The sequence below is a fragment of the Alosa pseudoharengus genome, unplaced genomic scaffold, assembly GCF_046254945.1.
Source record: "Alosa pseudoharengus isolate Yale_2024_CS ecotype anadromous, Long Island Sound unplaced genomic scaffold, YU_APseudo_1.1 YU_APseudo_1.1_scf_11, whole genome shotgun sequence".
NCBI lineage: Eukaryota > Metazoa > Chordata > Actinopteri > Clupeiformes > Clupeidae > Alosa > Alosa pseudoharengus.
In genome coordinates this window covers 12,867,953-12,888,151 of record NW_027468576.1, presented here as the reverse complement: position 1 = coordinate 12,888,151, position 20,199 = coordinate 12,867,953, and the positions used below count along the sequence as shown (strand labels likewise).

The 20,199-nt window shown below is 42.5% G+C and overlaps 1 protein-coding gene and 1 long non-coding RNA gene across 3 annotated transcripts in view; one reads left to right on the top strand and one right to left on the bottom strand.

Moving 5' to 3' along the window:
* Positions 1–20,199, bottom strand: part of LOC143117498 (desmoglein-2.1-like) — a 92,903-nt gene that overhangs the window by 70,937 nt on the left and 1,767 nt on the right. The gene's annotated exons all lie outside the window — the stretch shown is intronic.
* Positions 12,112–19,684, top strand: LOC143116743 (uncharacterized). 2 transcript variants are annotated; one of them, XR_012985917.1, is made up of 7 exons: positions 12,112–12,880; positions 13,485–13,524; positions 14,880–14,956; positions 17,230–18,219; positions 18,661–18,813; positions 19,106–19,201; positions 19,475–19,684. It is a non-coding gene; the product is annotated as an uncharacterized LOC143116743 (long non-coding RNA). The 2 variants fall into 2 exon arrangements; XR_012985916.1 differs by having other exon boundaries at positions 12,112–13,524.

Genomic DNA, 20,199 nt, shown 5'->3' with positions numbered 1-20,199 from the left:
CACTTGCTGTCGGAAAAACAAAGTAGCCATGGGGGCGGTCCTTGTTATTCCGAGGTGCTCTGAATGCACCATATGTCTATGGGGACAACGCGTCGGACGTAATCGATGACGTCGACGCAAAAAATACGTCGACGCAAAATATGAGCGTCGATTCGTCAAGCATAACGTGTGCTGCTAAATATTTTTAATTTTACACCTTCAGTGTTTTCCATACGTTGACCATACGCTGGGCACCACGAAATCAAAACCGGCCACCACACATTGATGTTCTATGTTATAGGCCTACTATTTAAATTAAAGATAAGATAAAATAATTTCATTGAGCTGCACTTTTTACTCACACAGCCTTTCCTCGCCCCGCCCGCTCTCTCTCGTAACGAGCCCGCTGCTCCTCCCATAGACAGTCAAATAAATGGACGAACAGACTCCGTCGTTCTCAATGGGAGGGCACTGAGTCATTTTTCAGTTGGTCCCCCCAGTACTGCGCAGACTCGCACATAACTTCGTGACGTTAGCCATCGAACTGAATCTTGTAACTCATATGATAGATACACAGAAATTCTTCTCACACTTCCTTCGCCTTCAAAGTCATCAAAGTTAAACATTTATTTATGTATTATTATTAATATCATCATCACAAGTGATATCAAGTTGTGTTAATGTTGAAACTACCACACATGATCATCTTCAAAAACAGTCATGGTAAAACAAAACAAAAAAGTTATAGCCTTGAAGCTAATCTTCTTTCCACTTTTCTGACCTACGGTCAATCCATCGAAAACCTCTGAAATGATTATCGTTAGACTACCTAACGGTAAAACTACTGTTTTTCATTAGGTTTACTTGCCTCTATGCTTTACCTTAACATACAATGCTATTGTAGGCTAGCTTTGTTCACGAGTTTCCGTGCTGGCTGGACTACGCTTCTTATCCAAACAATACGGTTATCTCCCTTCGGTGCGTTAGCTTCACTTCAACCGGACATGCTAAACATTCTTTTTACGAGAACCTAACGTTACGTACGAGGTAGTCGAGTCTTGTTTTGCCTTTTATTGTTTATGTAGATTACACAGAAGCTAAAATATCGGCACAGGATATATGTTAAAGTTCAAAAAAATCCTAAATGAATGGGCGTTCTATATGGGTTAGCAGAGAGTTGATAACCACCGCTACATCGATGCTTCTATTTCCGGGAATTCGCCTGCCCCTTTGGCTCCTCCTCTGCATGTGCATTTAACAAAATATTCACGATTGTCGTTGCCACATAGAAGCACTGCACAGTGCACAGTGAACACAGTGGGCTAAATTGCTATTAAATCCGCTTAGCATCTAGCCTAGAAATCTAAACGCACCCTAGCGGCAGCAAATTAATTTGCTCAGCCTGTACGACTAGTATCGAACCATAGGAAATTTCGATTGGCTAACGCCGTGGACCTCATCGAATCACAGCGCTCTATTTTGTTAGCGAGTCTTAAGGCGGGCTTAACAGGATAACGACAGTCCTGCGACGGTGAACAACAAGGAAGGTGGCTATGGCGAACGAAGAGCGGTTGTTTGAATCGGCGTTGGCGTCAACTTTGGAGGAGTTAGACTTGTGCTTTTCTTTGAAAGTAGAGCAACACAATGCACTTAAGTCATTCCTTTCGAAGAAGGATGTATTTGCCGTTTTGCCGACCGGATACGGATATGGTTGAAGCGCTGGCCTATTGCATGCCTAGGCAGTTTGAAAGACAATGGGCTACTTGCACATCAGTCACAATCGCTTCCGCGTTCTACTTAATACTGCTCAGCTGTTTCCGGTGGAACGATGGCGACAGCTATTTTACACAGCTTTCAAGAGCTCCCAATATATGTATGGCAGACGTCCACCTGGATCTGCAAGAGATCAAAGGTCCCATCGTTCAAAATGGACAAGGGTTTTCAGCTGTATGTGGGCACTTACATACACAACTATGAAGGTAAGAACATCATTATCTAACTGACTAAATACATGTTAGCGCTAGCTAGGTCTCTTCATAGAGGGTTGATAATTTATCTAGCAAAGGTCGTTTATCTTTTCGGTGTGAGTGTCATGATGAGTAGCCTATGCTATCTGAGTAGCACTGTAGTAAACACGGTATGCTTTATCTAGGTTGAATTCACAACATTAGCGTTAGTGAGGTTACTTTGACAGTGTTGTCTGTCAACTGTAAGTTATGCCTTACTAACGTTAAGGCGCGCAAGGTAGCATGTAACCGCCGTCAGGCTAGCTACTTGTGGGATGTGTTGACGTTACATAGCTGTTGATACACAGCGACAGCAGCAACACATAGCTAACAACGTTATCTGTTGTTTTATACAGTGTCCAATAAAGACAGGATGACGGCAAGTTGCCGTCAGATCATTGTGCTACAGGTCTATGCTGGAAGTCCGAGATGCCACACCGTTAAAGTGTAGGCAGGAGTTCCAGTTTTATTCATCCCCATTCAGTGGGGAATAGTTCAGTTACCCCCCATCCCCCAATGTTTCCTAATGTTAATGTAATGGTAGTTTGTTCAATGTAATCAACATTGATAAGGTGAGAAAGTTTGTCTATGATCTAAGAATTCAGCAGTTTAGGCTTTTGCAGATGTACCACAACTAGGGATGTAACGGTATGAAAATTTAACCTCACGGTTATAGTGACCAAAATTATCACAGTTTTCGGTATTATCACAGTATTTCTAAAAGTGTGTTCAATATGTTCAGAAAGCACTGATAGACCTACACAAGCTGAAATAGTTTCCAAAAGTGTCCCGTTCACTTTTTTCTTCATGTTTAATTGGCTATGTGCTTATAGCTTAACTTATCCTACCATAACTTGGAGTTTGCTATTTCTGTTATTTGGATGCAATGAGTGAGACCAAAGTAAGCGTTCAAAATAAAACTTTAGGCTACTGTATTCTCCTGATAAAAGTGAGTGGAATGGATTTAATGTGGACGCGAACATAAAAAAACGCAGAGTGGCTACAGTACATGATACAGTGCACATTTTGCGGTGAAAAAGTTCCGCCTTTTAAAATCAGGTGTAGCATAATCCGAATTGTAGTTAAAACCATCAATTAGACAACAGAATCAGTAGGGTACCGGTTTTGTTCCATTGTACCAGGCCTACTGTATGTCAAAAGCAGGCTGGGAAGGATTAAAAACATGGTTTCCACACCGCAGTAATCAACAATGATAATCATGATATTTGAAATGAAAACGGTAATTATTATCGTCAACATTTTTATCGCGGTTTACCATTATATCGGTAATCGTTACATCCCTAACCACAACTGTGTGGTAATGACACAGAACAAATGTTCCTGTGTGGCAGGTACTGCTTTATGCAGCCACATAGTGGCCCTGCTTTATCAAACTGCACACTATTTAGAGCTTTGATTTGAAGTGATCCCACTCTTAGTAATTGTTTTTGTGTGATAGGGTGTGACGCCCATCAACTCCATGGTCTTCACCAAGCCAGTACCAAAGTGAAGGGTACAGACTGGAGTAATTAATAATAATAATAATACATTTTATTTAGAGCGCCTTTCATGTCACCGAAGGTCACTACACAAACAAAAACAAAAAGGTTGTTAAAATTATAGTCATCTCAAAAAAATAAAAATATTAATTAATTAGAGATGATTCCCCCTCTAGGAAATAATCCTAGGTCCAGGCATAATTGATCACCACATCTGTATATGCCTAAATCCCATGTGCCACTCCCAGTGCAATTCTCCCCCAAGTGGCTTAAATAATAGCCAAATAAGTAAGACTTACTGAATGGTGGATATAAATGGCTCATACAATCAACATTTATGACATTGCCAATTATGCTCATTGTCCCAATTCTTCATCAATGCTCTCATTAACTCCTTACCAATTTTCTGTGTGGAAAATGCTAGTCTTGCTTAGGTTTTCATCAACACCTTTGTCGTCTGAAAACAGTGTAGATTGTCATTACATAAGAGAAATTGATTAAGTGGCTGCTATTTTTTCATTTGTTGTATTCCTCCCTTATTTTATATATATATATTTTTTTTTTTTTTCAGGAGTGGATTCTACAGAGGCCTGGTCTGGCCATTACCTGATCCCTGCATGTTCAGAATAACAGAGGCATACAGTAGATTCAGTATTCAGGAACAGCCACTCGTGACTACCATGAACCTGACATCTAACCAGCCCCTTGTAGAGATTGGTATCGGGTTATTCCAAAAGGAAAGTGTCCCGTCATATCAACAGCCTGCACAGAATCTATACAAAGGGACCTAATGATTGTTGCTCATTTTTACAAATCTATACAAAGGGGCCTAATGATTGTTGTAATGGACTGACACTCCTAAAAAATTTTACAACACTAGTTATTGAGTCAAAGACATGACAGACCCCATGGTTCAAACGTGTTATACATTTTATTATTTTGACTAAATAATGTATATATTAATGACGATATTATAGGTAGTTTTTTCAATGTGAGAAAATGTATTTATGTGATTCATGTGTACAGTACCCACTATTTTACTTTTGAGCTATGTTGTACTATATTGTATGTACTGTACATCAAATTTTACATTAAAAATATATGACAAGTAACATTATTTATGTGTTTATTGAGATGGTATGTATTTATTTAAGCCAGGCCTTCACTAATGCCTTGTTCATATAATTGGATTACAGGCATTCCATTGTGAACATTTGGCTGATATTTACTGTTTGGGTTAGGGGGATGATGCTAAGAACTTGTTTTCTTGTATCCTCCTGATTACGTGTACTCCATGTGTACTCTGAGATGTGCTATGGCTTGAGTTGCAATTACATAATGTGCAACCATCTGACTCTTCCTGGGCAAAAACGATGGGCAGTACACCTTGGAATTCACACAGTCGGTAATTATGAAACCCTTATCCACCATCACTGTCATGTCCTCTGTGAGTAGCTCTGCTAGCCTGATCTTTTGAACAACTCTTTATCTAGTACTCAGTACTAAGAAGACAAAAGTCACTGCACCATGTGAAACGTAAGTTATGTCCATAACTATGGATCTATGAGACCGACCGATGACCGTCACCACGGTCTACACCTTGAATGATGCCATCCTTCTACCTTTTCTCGAGACCATTATATCAACAATGTCATGTGACTGACCTGGAGGCTGTCCCGCCGTAATATAATGCATTCAGGGACATGCCTCTTCCTCTTGCCTGGAACGCCTCAGCTCGTTCCGAGCAACAAGAGATGGTGACGGTCATCGGTCGGTCTCATAGATCCATAGTTATGGACATAACTTACGATCTATTTCGACTTCCCTCAGACCGTCACCACGGTCTACACCTTGGATGACTAGTCCCAACAGTGTCGCGAGGACAGAAGACTACTCATCACCAGTCAGGTCGGCCACCAACATAACAGTGGAGCCGATAGTGGCGGATGTCACATTGACTCGTTAAAGTCTGGCAGGGATCCATGGAGTAGTCCAGGATGCCGCTGCACATGCCACCAAGAGCAACCCCTTTCAATGGTACCCATGAGGCGGCCGTACTCCGTGTGGAATGAGCCGCCAGGCTTTAAGAGATTAGAAAACACTGCCCAGAGAAGGCCTGAAAATTTGTCCCCACCAATTGGTGGGTCAAACGGTGTGTAGACACTGGGTGAACCAGCAACTTACCCCCATAGCACCGAAAGCTGTGTGTGCGCCTGTCAATGCAGCCACGTGTGATCAACACAAGCTCCCAATGCCTTGACTGGGCATAGAGCATTAAGAGCCCCCTCAGCTTGGCAAGCTGGCTCAGGGCAAAATTGCTCCAGTTCAATGACATGGTTAACTGACTGAGCCATCCCTTAAGGGAAGAATAATGGTTTCCACCTCAAGCATGTAGTACTCATGGAGGGTGCACATAGCTCACTTGCCATCTTGGCAGAGCATGTGGCCAAAGATGCAGTTTTATTTTTGCAGGTGGCCAAACATGCAGTTTTATGCAACACAAACTTGATGCCCCAGGGTCCACCTGGGGTTGCACTCAAAGGCCTCACCACCCAGGGGAGGTTGCAGGATTGAGCTCTCAAAAATCTGCCTGGATGCAGGTAGTCAGCTATTTCAGGAACTGCGACCCCATAGGGTCTTCTCCAACAGACAAACCTTCTACAGTGCCATGGGACCCCAAGGCATAGACTTACAGGATACTGGATCAGCTCCCCTTCCCACATCCCAAAGGGAGTGAAGAAAGTGTAGCACCAAGCATTGGATGTCACTGGATCTAACTCCAGGCCCTGCCACCATGAGGAGAACAATTCCCATCTCTGCTGGAAATGCTTGGCAATACTCATGGGCTCAGTTAGTCAGTTTTAACCCTGAGAAGGGCTGAGGATAGCGGGACCAGATGACAGCTTGACAGGAACTCGAGATTCCGAGCTTCTGGCACTGCTTTGAGTGAGACCAGGCATGGAAATGTCCACAGCAGAGGTTTCTAAGTAACTTAGCAGCCACGCTGAGCCCTTAAGCCCGCTTTGTGGTTGATATGGTACATAGCAGCAGAGCTGTCTGTCCGCACAAAGACATGCTTGCCCTGTATACAAGAGAAGATAGCCCTCAGGGTGAAATGCACTGCCCCCAGCTCCAGAAGACTGATGTGCCCCATGTTCCATGGGGGCTCGCAGAGACCACTCACGGTTCTGCCCTCCCAAACTGCTCCCCAGCCTGTCTGGGAGGTATCTATTGACACAAATGTACTAGACTGCCCAAGTTCTTGTACACACATCCTGCTGCCCAGTCATGGGGGCAGAGCTTGCAGACATGACCATCCCATGTGGAATCTTAACATGCCTGTTTTTCCCATGAACGCCGGTTTGAGGCAGTCAGCCAGTGCTGCAGAGATCTGGCTCTGAAGAGACTGTGTGGGAACACCATCACTGCTGCAGAGATCATCCCCTGGATTCTCTAAAAGCCAATCGAATCTAATGTTTGCTGAGGCAAATGTCATGTAGGACTGCCAGAACTCTTGCTATCCTTTAAGGGGTAAGAGTGGCCCTCATTGTGAGTGGGTTCAGGTGGAGCCCTAAAAGACTGCCTCCTGAATTGGTTGAAGGTTTCTTTCCTTCAGTTGAGTTTTAGCTGAGGGACTGAACATGGTACAGCACAGTGTCTGTGTACTACATGACCTGTACCCAACAAAGTGTATCGCAAGTTGGTAGTGGTGAACCACTTCCTTAGTATTTTGACGGTTAAGATTTGATGTACATGTTGAAGCGCCGGAGGACTAAGAAGGGTCTTAGCCCGCCCCTCCCATTTTGGAAACAAGGAAATATGCTGAGTAAAAGGCAGCCTGCTGTTCGCTTAGACTTTACTGTGACAATGGCGCCCCTCTGAAATGGCGTTGCTATTACCTCTGCCAAAGCATTTGCCTGGACTGAGGCCCCTTACTGTTATAGGGACCCTAAAACAAGATGGAGGCCGAAATTGGAAACTCCAATGGGTGGGGGAGTGGCAACGTAGTGGCCAAAGAGCTGGGCCAGCCAGCAGCAGCCCCCAGCCCGACAAGCCTCCTAGCCAATATGAGGACATGGCCCTTCCAATATCACGGGTGAGTTAGGAATGGGTAGACAGCAGCATCCAACAACTTCTTGGTGTCTGGACCACTAGCGCTACCAGACTTTCTGATAGCTGCTAACAAAACAGCCAAAGCAGTCTCAGCCCAGGCTTCACTATACACATTGTCACTAGCAGACCCAGAGCTCTGGAGCTGGAAGGAACCAAAGTTAAGTACATCCGGCCTCTCTTCTCAATAGGAGAGCCAGTGTACAGAGGAATATGGACTCTGTATCAGCCATATGTGGTTCCTGGAAAGGTGGCAGGTGGACAGGGAAAGTTCCTGCTGCCTAACCTGCCATGGATGGAGCTGGCCCTTGGGAGTGAGCGTCCCCTGGCCACTCAGTCAATCAGGCCCCAAATAGAGGCCAAAATCTTTAACTGCATGTCCTCTTCCCCTACTACTTGCCTAGAGGGGGGGGAATTAAGCTACGGCCCTCTATGGCTCTTTTCCTCCTATACCTATAGGAGTGCACACAATGCTGTCTGCGTGAGTGACGATCATGGATACTGTCCTGCTCTCCATCACAGGTGGGAGGAGGAACAGTCACTGCATGGGGATGTTCAACCAGGCCAGACCACACTCCTCAAATGGTCGATACCAGCCGGACATGGGCATTCCACATCTTCTGTGAGATGCACTTTGCCCAAACATGGTTAACACTTCCTGTCTGTCCATGATTGTGCCGCAAATGGGGCAAGTATTTGGTGCCATAGTATTGTCAGATGGTAACAGAACCCTTTTACCACTGCACCATTGCTGTGAATGGTTTCAAACATAACCTAGCCCAGCTGCACACAATAATTTGACACTGAGTCACTGGCCCACAAGAACAGAGGTTACGGGAGATGTTAGAGACGGGAGATGTTAGAGTATTAATGTTAGAATATTAAGTGTAACATTAAAATATTGTAAACTTAATCCCACATGGATTACATCCCAGCAGCCACCTGACTGTCATTGTGTGACTTCTTTCCGGCGGTCATGTGACTTTATGTCATTGTGCGACTTCTTTTCAGCGGTCATGTGACTGTCATTGTGTGATTGTCACGCAGTCATGCGACTTCATGTCATCATGAGACCACACATCTCGTGTGTTTAAATGAGTCATTTCCTGTTGCATTGATTACAGCTAACAATGGCGTTTGGATGAACACCCGAACTTCTTGCACCTCGTCATCCCGGCTAATCCCATGTTAAAATTAACTATTTTAAAAGATTGTAAACTCAAAGTTAAATAAACTCACCACTCATGTATGTGTACATACACGGGAGAAATACAACCTCCACTCACAAAAACGTATGAGGGGAACATAGCAACCAATTTAACAGCTGCGCACAGTGTAAAGGGGGGGGGGGGGGTATAGACCCTGATGGAAAAATATGAACAGTTACAATTACAATTACATCACACACACCTTCACTCTTGTATGTGACCATACAAAGGGGCAATAGACTTCCACTCCTGCACACGGATGTGCGAGGGGAATATAGCAACAATCTCACCAGTTGCGCACAACAGTTAAGGGAGATCGTAATTTCACCAAACAAAAGGGCTTTGCACCTCCGGTGCTTGGGCCCTAACGCTGGAAAACGAAGTAAAGTGAATCTTCTCCCACCACATGTGAACACACCGTCTAGGATGGGAGAACAGTAAGACTCTCAGTACGTGGACGTACTGCTAGACAGGAGAACAAAGACTTCCCACTACATGTGAACACTTGGCCTGCACGCCATTTAGGCTGAGAAAACAGAAACACTCACCATGCGTGAACACACTGCCTAGGCAGACAAACATCCCCACTGCGTCTAAACGCCCTGTTTAGGCTAGTAAACAGAGAGACTTACTATGCGAGAACACACAGCTCTAGCTACTCCTGCTGCATTTGAAAAGGCTGTTTAGGCCGCAGGACCAAAAAGGCTTATCGTGCGCGAACGCACTGCTTACACTGGGAAATAGCAGACTAGAACCGAAGACAAGCCACAACCACGCGCGCGTGACCACGCCGTATAGGCCAGTAAACTGAGAGACTTTACTGTGCGCGAACACACTGCTCAGACAGTGATACATACTGCCCAGTAAACAAAAAAGACTTGCTGTGCGCGAACACACTGCTTTCTTTAATCCTGCTGTATTTGAGCCGACGGTTCAGGCCGCCGGACCAAAAAGGCTTACCGTGCGCGAACGCACTGCTTAAACTGGGAAATGTTAAGGTTAGCAGACTAGAACCGAAGACAAGCTGCAACCCAACGCGCGCTACCACATCGTATAGGCCAGTAAACTGAGAGACTTACTGTGCGCGAACACACTGCTCAGACAGTGATACATACTGCCCAGTAAACAAAAAAGACTTGCTGTGCGCGAACACACTGCTTTCTTTACTCCTGCTGTATTTGAGCAGACGGTTCAGGCCGCCGGACCAAAAAGGCTTACCGTGCGCGAACGCACTGCTTAAACTGGGAAATGTTAAGGTTAGCAGACTAGAAACGAAAGACAAGCTAGTAACCCACCGCGTGCGAACACGCCGTATAGGCCAGTAAACTGAGACTTACTGTGCGCGAACACACTGCTTCCTTTTTATTACTGCTGTATGTCATGTATCCTGAGTTATTTTAGGCTGCAGGACCGAAAAGGGTTACTGTGCGCGAACGCACTGCTTAGGCAGGGGGACAGCTCTCCTCCTACTGCCTGTGAACACCGCCGTTTAGGCTGGATGAGCAGAAAGCCTCACTGTGCACAATGCACCGCTTTTTTTTTTTTTATTTAAGGCCATTTCAGCAACTAAGGCTATTTAATGGCCAGATCATTGTGTGTTATAGAAGCTTAAATATTTTTAAAACTATGCTAGTCAGAAATTCTTAAACCTTCAAAGGTGGGACAATGCACCGCTTAGATTGGATAACAAACTTTTCTCCCACTGCATCCTTACTATGCGCGAACAAATTACTCAGATAGAAAAACAAGCTGTATACCCACTGCGCACAAATGCGCTGTTTAGGCCAGCAAACCGAAAGACTCACTGTGCACGAATGCACTGCTTAGACAAAACAACTTTTCTCATACTGCATGTGAACATGCCGTTTAGGCTGGAGGAACAGAAAGACTAACTGTGCGCGAACGCACTGCTTAGACAGGAGAACATCTTTTCCCATATACTGTTGATTTAGGCCGGAAGACCAGAAGTGCATGCAGGGATGGATTACTGAACGGGCCTACTGGGCCCAGGCCCAGGGGCCCAAGGGGTCAGGGGGCCCTGAAGCCCAAGCCTTTGCATGGAATCATTGCCTCAATATCAACAAATCAGGATGTAGGCTATGAATCTGATTGAATTTATTGGCCATCTCCAAAATGCACCAGAATACAGGAAATCACATCAAACAAATTAAAAAATTTCTGGGGGAGGACCCCCAACCCCCCCCCCTCCCACATATACGACAATAAGTGGGGGGCCCTTAAACATCTGGGCCCAGGGTCCCGAAAGTTCAAAATCCGCCCATGAGTGCATGCACGACCATTGATTGTGCGCGAACGCACCGCTTGGAGAACAAGCCTTTTCTCCTAACCTACTGCATGAACGGTAAGCTAGTAAATTAAAAGACTCACTGTGCGCGAACACACTGCTTTAGCTATACAACTCCAAAAGCCCTTACGTTTCGTAATGAATTTAGGCTGATTACCATCCCTGCACACCTGCGTGTAAATCCTTAACAGGGCGAAAGTTAGTCTTGACCACCCTGCCAATTATCAGCCTTTGTTTTCTAAACAAAGCATCATTCACGCGGCTTGTAAGATCAAAAAGCGCTGAGAGAAACACAACAGGTGTCAACAATTAAACCGGCTACACTAGCTTGCATTCAACAAGCCGCCGGTAACGTTCTACCGTGAAGGCGAAAGTAAACGCCTCACTAGAACGAATATCAAAGGGAAAACCAGTTTGAATCCTCAGGGACCAAAGGCACCTGCACGATAACGTGGCGGATTACTGGCTTCTAATGAAATCATACTCACCGGTCTCAGAATTGAGGCGAGAAAGGCAAAGAGGAAGAGGCATGTCCCTGAATGCATTATATTACGGCGGGATAACCTCCAGGTCAGTCACATGACATTGTTGATATAATGGTCTCGAGAAAAGGTAGAAGGATGGCATCATTCAAGGTGTAGACCGTGGTGACGGTCTGAGGGAGGTCGAAATAGATCAGGCCTTTCATGGTGCAGTGACTTAACACTACACTCATTTCACTCTGCACTCTGTGAGGATGCACTCTAAACCCAGAATTAGTTGTAATAAAATAATTGAGTTGTCATTAATTAAGTTTATGTGTTTTAGTAGAAAGCGATCTCATTTCTAAAAAAGATTAGTTCATTGTAATGCTCAGTTATACGGAAGCGTATTGCATTCATGACAAATAAAATAAAAATGCACCCTGTTTGTCTGAATTAATGACTTGGCACATCCTGTTTTTCTGAATTGTTGAGTTAACTATCTCATCAATACAGAAAAACAGCCCTGTTTCTCTGAATTAACAAGTTATTCTGATTTTCTGAATTAACGAGAAAATTATCTCGTTAATTCAGAAAAACAGAGCTGTGACTTGCATGAGATAAGCTTATAGATACCTGGACTAGGTGTTTTAATGTTTGTTTTAGGTGTTTGGTTTGGCTGTCAAACCCTCCGCAGCAAACTGAAAAAGTCCGATTTAACTTGGGTTTTATCAAAGAATGTCTGTGGAGATGCATAAATATAGAACACTGCTAGATTCTAAATCACATTCAGTATTTTGTGTTTTAGCTAGCAGCTAGCAGTAGCTAGTTATAGGGATGTTGGCTGTGATGCCTAGCCTACAATGCAGCCTGCATAGGCTACCGATCATTTTGATCATCACCTCTGTTGCTGTTTGCTTGGCCGTCTTTACAACTGTTTTTCTGAATTAACGAGATAATTTTCTTGTTAATTCAGAAAATCAGAATAACTCGTTAATTCAGAGAAACAGGGCTGTTTTTCTGTATTGATGAGATAGTTAACTCAACAATTCAGAAAAACAGGATGTGCTAAGTCATTAATTCAGACAAACAGGGTGCATTTTTTTTTTTATTGCATGAATGCAATACGCTTCCGTACAGTTACACAAATTCAGTGCACTGATCATATTAAGCAAAGACAACCAAAATGTTTACGTTTTTGCAAGGGTGGGGGAGGGGTTAGAATTCTGGCCAGAGAAAACCCGCTGCCGCCTTTTTAACTTCAGTTGGCTGTGGAAGAGCTGGAGGAGACAGTCTGCAAATGTGTTGAGAGGTGGGTGAACTTTCTGCAAAGCCTGTTAAGTTACATAAAAACGATCAATTTACATCTATTTCGCTAAAGTCTTTGTTCACTAAAGACCTAATTTTATAGTTTGCATGAGTGTTGGCACTGTTTTTTTTCCTAGGTCTACATAGTTTATTTTAAGATAGCTAATGTTCCGTTACCTTAGCATTGAAAAGAACGTGTCCGTTGGCTCAAATTATTTAACACACAGGTTTTGATTATATTTTAATTGTGTAGTTTCTGCTGGTTCCGTTGAACAAAAGTTTAATCGTGGACATCGTTGTGTGTGTCCTTACACAAGTTAAGCTAAGCAAATGCAGCATGCTGTGACATGCCATGCTGCAACTTGCTTTTAGCTAACAAATGCTTGCTAGCTAGTAGCCTACATTCAATCGTGAGTGAATTGCTACAGTACAGCAGTGATCAAACGAACTTTTACCTAAAACTGCATCCCAATAATTGCTTTTTATATTAAATTCAATCGCAATTAAATGTAGTGAATGCAGTTTTTTTTATTGAGCTGTGAAATTATGCTTGAATAAATTGCATGTTAGGTTCCTCAACTAAAACGTTGTTTTCTGGTGTTTTGCAGATTCTTCGTGCTCCTGAGATGCAGTGGAATTGCAAATATTGTGAGTTTGCATGTGACAAAAGGGGATACCTCTTGAAACACTACAGAATTAAACATGGGGGATTCAGTAGGATAGTGCCATTTCCGTGCTTGCACGAAGAGTGTCTGTGCACGTTTAGCTCCATTAATGCACTTAAGGTCCATTTATCTAAAATTCACACAAAAGCCCAAGATCCACAACAAATTGTCAAACTTAGCTGTCTGCTATGTGATTTCTCTGCTCCTTGCACAGAAGTAGCCTTTTTCACCCACCTGCGCAGTACACATTTAAGAGTCAATCACAGAGTTCAGTGTCCATACCAAGGATGTGGCTTTAGTACCAATGTGTACTCCACGTTTAATGCACACTTATGTAAAGAGCACAGAGCAGACAATTGGAGAATGTTTAAGCCTCAAATAATCTCTGCTAGTCTAAATGCTGACATGTTTGAAGTAGTAGAAGATGTGCCTTTAACTGACACCTTTGATTTAGACAGTAGTGAGGGTTCCAGTGATGATGATGAACTTAATGATTTAGGGAAACAGCTGGAACACAATTTGGCCGCTCTTTTTAAAAGATGCAAATGATCCTTCACATCCCAGCAACATCTGTGCAAGAATTTATACAAGAGCTTGTACAAACTTGTGAATTGTCCCAGCCACTTTTGCACAGTTCAGTCAAGGAGGTCCTCAAACAACACACTGATGTAGATGAAGAGACAGTTAGAGAGGTAGTTAGGGCTGCCTCAGAAAGCAGTGTACTAATGAGGTTTTGTGCCAGGGGTTGCTCATTGTCAACAACAAAAAGAAGAGCAGCATATATCAACAAAAAAATTGAGGTTGTTAGACCAGTGGAGTATGTCATTAACAATGACAAGAAGTCTAGTGTAGTGTACGTTCCAATAATTCCAATGCTGCAGAAAATGCTGAGCAGGGCAGACATTTTAGAAAAGGTGCTTTCAGTTCAACAGAATGTAGCTTGTGGATACAGTACATACAGAGATGGGTCAAACTATAAAGAAAATGTCCTCCTCAGTGGAGAGGGTTTTAAAATTGCCATCGGACTTTACACGGATGATTTTGAGATCTCAAATCCTTTAGGGACCTCTAGAAAAAAGCACAAAATGAATGCAGTATATTGGGTGCTCGCTAATGTGCCATCAAAATATAGGTCCACACTTCATTCTATTCAGCTTGCTCTTCTGTGTAAAGTCTCTGATGTGAAAGAATTTGGGTACGCAAAAATTCTCCATCCTCTCCTCCAGGATCTGGTTTATATGGAGACACATGGTGTTTATGTTGATAAGTTAGGAGAATGTGTCAAAGGAACATTGTCATATGTGGCTGCTGACAACTTGGGCGCTCATTCTCTTGCAGGATTCTTTGAGAGTTTTGTCGTGGATAGGTTCTGCAGGTTCTGCATGGTGAAGAGGAGTGAAGTACAAGAGAACGAGGTAAGTTCAGGCACCTTTGCAGCCCGCACAAAACATACTCACAACCAGCAGGTTCAGGCGGTACAGCAAGATCCCACTCTGTCCAGGCTGTATGGTGTTAAAAGAGGGTGTGTTTTAACAGACAGTCTAGAGCACTTCCATGTTGTTCAGGGTTACCCCCCTGATGTCCTGCATGACCTTTTCGAAGGTATTGTTCCGGTAGAGTTGTCGCTCTGCATTTCAGACTTGATTTCCAAGAAATATTTTACGCTGGAAGCATTAAACAATGCCACTCGAACATTTCCCTATGCTTCAAATGATAAAACTGACCAGCCTCAACTTATTCCCCATGCCTTTTCCAACAAAGGGACCATAGGTGGAAATGGGCATGAGAATTGGGCTCTAATCAGACTACTCCCGCTTCTCATTGGACATAAAGTTCCAGAGGGAGACAATGCGTGGCACATTTTGATGCTTCTCAAAGAGATTGTGGAATTGGCTGTAGCAAATAGACACACTGACGAATCAATACACATCCTTGACTGTAAAGTGTCAGAGCATAGAGAAGTGTTGCAAGCAACATTCCCAAATTTCAGATTACGCCCTAAACACCATTTTGTGGAGCATTATCCTGAAATGATAAAGGCATTTGGCCCACTTTCTGATGTTTGGACAATGCGCTTTTAGGGCAAGCACAAGTTTTTCAAAGGTGTAATTCGTAATGCTCACAATTTCAGAAACGTAGCTCTCACACTGGCTGAAAACCACCAGAAAATGATTGCTTACCATTTAGATGCAAGTTCATTTTTTAAACCCTCAGTTGAAATGGACAAGGTGACCACAGCATTGATTACATCTTACCCAGAGAATGTCCAACAGGTCATCTCTCAGAGAGTTCCTGGTCTCACAGCAGTTCTTGTTGCCTCATCCGTCTCTATAGATGGAGTAAGATACTGCCCTGATATGATAGTCTCAGTCGGTTCATGCTCAGGCCTCCCCACATTTAAGCAAATCCAACAGATTCTGGCAATTAACACAGAGATCCTGTTTGTCTGCAAAGATAAGATCGCATGGTACCACGAACATTACAGGTCATTTGAACTCTGTGACATCCCTGGTTCCTTTCAGTGTGTGGTGACAGTACAAGAGCTGAATCATGTTTTCCCTCTGCCAGGATACAAATTTGGGGACAATTTAATTGTGACTCTCAAGCGTTACATTCTGTGTTAAAGAAAGCAACGGTTGTCCTGATAGAGTTTATGGTAAACATAAGCTTTTAAAACATAACTATTGCCAAAATGCACCTTAGGGTCATTTTGTGAGTGGGTCAAACTCTCGTTTAAAAGTGGGAATAGGACAGAATCGCCACTTTTAATACTGACTATGATTGCATTAAAATCGCTAATTGTGTTATAAAAATATTCATTTCATATTTTGATGGATCATAGTATGATCGCATTAAAATAGTAGTGCCCCTAGCGCTCTCATTCAAAAGGCCATTTGACCTGAAAACAACAACACAGTCAGTATTTTAAACGAAAGTTTGACCCACTCACAAAAAGACCCTTGGTTGCATTTTGGCAATAGTTATGTTTTAAAAAGCCTATGTTTACCATAAACTCTATCAGGACAACCGTTGCTCACAGTGACACAGTGACAAGTTCACATTGAGCAATGAAATTACATAACCAACTGATCAAGTTATTATCTGCGTTGTGTACTACAGTGATTTAATAGATAGGCAACGAGCCAGAGAGCCTTACAATACAACCACCTCCTAACAAAACCAACTTTTTTTTTTAAAGGTCTGGCCATGTTGAACATGAATTTCAATGTTATGAACATTTTGGGATGCACTACCTGTTTCAGAACCACAAATAGATTTATGTTGACAATCAATGCGTTTCAACATCTCTCAATAAAATATCAATGCAAGACATAAGCTTTTAGAAAAATGTAATGTTTGAGTGGTCTAATTTGCTTTTCCTTAATAATAGATTCTATCTTTATTATTAAGGGAAAGTTAATTAAACCACCTAAACCATACATTTTCTAAAAGCTTATGTCCTCTAGATGTGGTCAAACATGCATGAACACATGACCCACCTACCTCTGTCATGGACAGTAGATGGTCCTATAATGCATTTACATTGTATGGAAAGTTTTTGAAACACGTTGAATTTTCAATGTAAATTATTCATGGGCCTGAAACAGGTAGTGCATTCCAAAATATTCAATGTTCGTGTGTTCTTCTCAATGTACTTAATGATGATTTTTTTATTATTATTTTTAAGATGATGATGGCCTATGAGAAGATGACCCTGAGAGTGATTTTATCGGATGGAGATATCAGAAAGTTCGTACTGAATACAAGGCCTGCTACGGTGGATGATTTGATCATCAAACTTAAAGAATCGCTAGGCATTAATTACAATTGCTGTCTGCAATATGAAGATCCTGGATTCAATTACCAGCTATTTAACCTGACCGATATGGGAGATCTCCCAGATAAAGCTACCGTGAAAATCATCCCTATCCTTGTGTTGGAAACCTCTGTGTTAAGTGAAATCTGTAGTGACACACTTAGTACTGCAGATACCGAGATCCTCCCACTCCCACTATCCCCTCAGGGTAGACAGACACAGTGGCCAGAGCAGTTTGAAATTCCAAGCTTTTCTGTAGATGTGGAATACAGACTTAGACAGGCTGATCTATTGTACATGAAGGATGGAACACATCTAAGGGTTGCCAAAGATCTTAAGCATGACATCCTTGAAAGAATTGCTGAGTGCATTTATCAGTACACAGCTTACCCAAATAATGCACAATTTGAAAGTGTTGCTTCAGCACTGATTAGCAAGCACCCCTGTCTTCAGGAGTGAGGCTCAGCCAGTCGTTATTGTGGCTGGAAAAATAGCCTTAAATATAAAATGGGCAATTACAGAACCAAACGCAGACGGTCTGGATGCCTTGATGTGGCGATAAATGCAGGGAAACGGGGGGGTCATTCAACTCCAGGGGAACCGGCGAACAAGAACATAAAGAAGGCAAAGAAGGGAGAATTGAACTATCTTCCAAACTTTCCTGAAGGATGTAATGACGAAGGCCTTGAGGATGCTCGCAAAGAATTAGTCGAGGAAATGAAGAAAAGATATCCGAATGGACCCCTCATCAAGCAGAACATGGAAATGACTTTTGCTTTAAGAAGAAAAGAAGTGGTCGAGGGAGAACCTGCCATAAGTCAGATGTTGGGGCGCTGGCCTGCGCTGTTCACTCAGGATCAGGTAAGTTCAAGGCTCAGACCCGCTGTCAAATTCACACGCATTCACTCATAAACTCACCCACTTTTTCTCACTCAGTGAAATGCACATTCTCTTTAACTCTTGCACTCACTTACTCAACCTCCTCTGCCATTCACACTGACACACTGTTTCTTTCACATCACACTCGCTTCACTCAATCTTTTTCACACACTCACTCCCACTCATGCATGCATTTATCTCCACTCTTATCTGTTAAATTCACACTACCACTATTTCCTACACTATCTCCCCCACACTCAGACCCACACACACTCTCGCTCATACTCTTAATTTCACCTTCACACTCTCATGTCTCCAACATTTCCCCTCTTTCACTTGCATGTATCAATCTCTCTCCATAAAGCTGTCATTAACAGTCATGTAATTTAAAACTATGTTTTTCCTTGTTTTCTGGTCCTTCAGGTGTATATGGAGTTCAACTGAATTTTGGGGAAAAACATGAAGCAAGAGTTTTATGGAGGCATTGATAGTCACAGTCCTCGTCTCCTCGATATCTTTCGGTCAAAGAAAGGGAAAGTTGGGCATGTGTTGACACGGCTTATAGAACAGACAAAGGTGGGTTAATTTCACACTTGCGCTGCATTTTGTATGCATTTGGTATGTACAGTACCCTCCAGAATTATTGGCACATCTGCTTAAGTTGACTAAAAAGAGGAATATAAAATCTTCTTTTGGAAAGTCAAAAGATGATTTTATATTCCTCTTTTTAGTCAACTTTAGCAGAGGTGCCAATAATTCTGGAGGGTACTGTATTGGATTGTTTATGGTTTGTGACTTTTCAGATTATGCTACTTTTTTGCAACTCTAGGTAAGTAATTTTGTTATGTGTCATTTTACTCCCCAAAAGACTCAAGAGCCAACTGATATTAGGACACTGGTGCTTCGAGGGCTTCCTGTTATCCTCGGAGATGAACCTACAGAGTTTTTCAAAGTAGGCCAAGCTGTAAGTAACCTTGTAATTTCTTTAAGAATATCTAAAAAGACTTATAGAATATTTTGTGTCTTTGAAATGAACTCTGTGAAAATAGTTTTATGTGCTACCATTTAGTGAGCTGTGTGTAACCATTAAAAACTGCACAAGGAAAAATTGTATAGCAACACTACTTTCCAAAATTCCAGCTGTCAACCATGTCATACCATTCCTTTTTTTCCATCTCGACTGGGCTACGTATACTAATGGTATTTCATTTTTATTATTGCCCTCTTATGTTGCTAGGAGCACTTCCACCACCTAGACATCGGGATCCTCCTGGTTGGGGATGAAGGTACTGAGCTTTCTTTCTTCAATTTCACTCCAGCCTCACTGAAGATCATCATTGAAGGGCAAGTCGTGATGCAAGACATCGAAGACCTCCCAAAAGCAATGTGTATTTTGTTTGGTCTTACATATGCACTCCATCTTAACTAATAACCAATTAGTTAACCAATACTTTCCAGTTCATCCAACAGGGAATGCTCTCCTTGGGCCACCGTGATCTTAGACCAAAATTACAAAGTCTTAAAAACCTTCTTGCCATGTAAGTCTAGAAAAAAAACTACAGACGTCTGCATGTATGCAAACTTGGGTGAGTGTACTCGTTCAGAAACTTAAATTGTTTAGTTTGCCGTCCATCGTTTGCTCGTTCTCTCTGGAATCTTGTCATACTCATGTAAGTCTCTGAAAAAAAGCACTAAAAAGAACACACCTACATTTTTATGGTGTGTGTTTTATTATTATTGTTACCATTATTATTTTTAAGCCATCTTTGGATGAGTGTGAGACTCATGAGAAACTTTTGTGAGTGTACTCGTTCAGAAATTTAAATTGTTTAGTTTGCCAGCCATGTTTGCTCGTTCTCTCTGGGATCTTGTCATACTCATGTAAGTCTCTGAAAAAAAAGCACTAAAAAGAACACACCTACATTTTTATGGTGTGTGTTTTATTATTATTGTTACCATTAT